Source organism: Dipodomys merriami, unplaced genomic scaffold (assembly GCF_024711535.1).
Source record: "Dipodomys merriami isolate MVZ:Mamm:240054 unplaced genomic scaffold, mDipMer1.0.p SCAF_312, whole genome shotgun sequence".
In the NCBI taxonomy this organism is placed as follows: Eukaryota; Metazoa; Chordata; class Mammalia; order Rodentia; family Heteromyidae; genus Dipodomys; species Dipodomys merriami.
The window spans coordinates 382575-384838 of NW_027204627.1; positions in this window are offsets into that span (position 1 = coordinate 382575).

Below are 2264 nucleotides of genomic sequence, written 5' to 3' on the forward strand. Positions count from 1 at the left end.
ACCCTAACCCTAACCCTAACACTAATACTAACCTAACCCTCAACCTAACCCTTACCCTAAACCAAACGCTAATCCTAAACCTCAGCCTCACCTTAACCCTAACTCTAACCCTAAGCCAAATCCTAAACTTCACCCTAACCCCAACCCTAACCCTCATCCGCACCCTCACCTTAACTGTAAACCTAAACCTAATCCTAACAATAACCCTAACCCTATTCCTAACCCTCACCCTAAACATAACACTCACCCTAACTCAAACACTCACCATAACACTTACCCTCACCCTAACACTGACCCTAACCCTAACACTAACCCTCACACTAACGCAAACCCTAACCCTAACCCTAAACCTCAACCTAACCCTCACCCTCACCTTAACCCTAACACTAAAGCTAACCCTAACCCTAACCCTCACCCTCACCCTATATCTAACCCTCAACCTCAACCTCACCCTCACCCTAACCCTAACCGTAAACCCCACCCTAACCCTAACCCTCACCCTCATGCTTGGCCTAAGCCTAAGCCTAACCCTAAACCTAACCCTCACCCTAACCCTTACACTATCACTAACCCTAACTCTAACCCTAAACCTCACCCTCACCCTAACCCTAACTCTAACACTGACCCTAAACCTGAACCTCATCCTATCCCTAACCCTCACCCTCACCCTCAACATAACTGTAACCCTAACCCTAACAATAATCCTAACCCTAACCCTAACCCTAAACTTAACCCTAACCCTAATCCTAAACCTCACCCTCACCCTAACCCTCAACCTAACCCTAATCCTAACCCTAACCCTCATCCTAACCCTCCCCATAACTCTAACCCTTACCCTCACCCTAACCCTAACCCTCAACCTCACCCTCACCCTCAGCCTAACCCTAAGCCTAACACTAACCCTAACACTCACACTCACCCTAACCCTAACCCTAATCCGAATCCTAAACCTAAACCTAACACTCACCCTCAACCTTAGCCTCACCTGAAGCCTAACCCTAATATTAATCCTAACACTAACCCTCAACTTCAGACTCACCATAACCCTAATTCTAACCCTAAACCTCACCGCGACCCTAACCCTAACTCTAACCCTATCCATAAACCTCATCCGAACCATAACCCTAACCCTCAATCTCACCCTCTTACTAACCATAACCCTAACCCTAATGCTAACAATAACGTTAAACCTAACCCTAACCCTAAACATAAACCTCACCCTATCCCTAACCCTCACCCTAACACTTACCCTCACCCTAACACTAACCCTAACCCTAACACTAACCCTAAACCTCACCCTCACCCTAACCCTAACGCTAACCCTAACCATAATCCTAACCCTAACCCTAAACCTCACCCTAACTCTCACAGTAACCCTAACCCTAAAACTAACACAAAACCACAACCTAACCCTCACCCTAACCCTAACTCTAACCCCAAATCTCACCCTCACCCTAACCCACACTCTAACCCTAATACTTACCCTCACCCTAACCCTCATACTCACCCTCACCCTAACCCTAATCCTAAACTTAACCCTAACCATAACCCTCACCCTAACCCAAACCCTCACCCTAACACTTACCCTCACCCTAACCCTCACCTTTACCCTCACACTCACCCTCACCCTAACCCTAATCCTGAAACTAGCCCTATCCCTAAACCTCTAGCTAACCCTTACCCTCACCCTAACACTAACCCTAACACTAAACCTCACCATAACACTCCTCCTAACCCTAAGTCTAACCCTAAACCTCACTCTCAACCTACCCCTAACCATAACCGTAACCCTAAACCTCAACCTAAATGTCACACTAACCCTAACCCTCAACCTCATCCTCAACCTGTAACTCTTACTCTAACCCTAACAATAACCCTAACCCTAACCCTAACCCTCACCCTCATGCTCTGCTTAAGCCTAAGCCTAAGCCTAATCCTAACCCTAACACTCACCCTAACCCTAACACTAACACTAAACCTAACTCTAAGCGTAAACCTCACTCTCACACTAACCCTAAATCTAACCCTAACTCTAACCCTAACCCTAACCCGCAACCTAAACATACCCTCACCCTAAGCCTAACCCTCACCCTGACACTTAACCTCACCCTAATACTCACCCTAACCCTAACACTAACCCTCACACTAACCCTAACACCACCCTAAACCTAAACCTCAACCTAAACCTAAACTTAAACTTCACCCTCACGCTATCCCTCACCCTAACCCTAATACTCATCCTCACCCTAAACCTCACACTCACT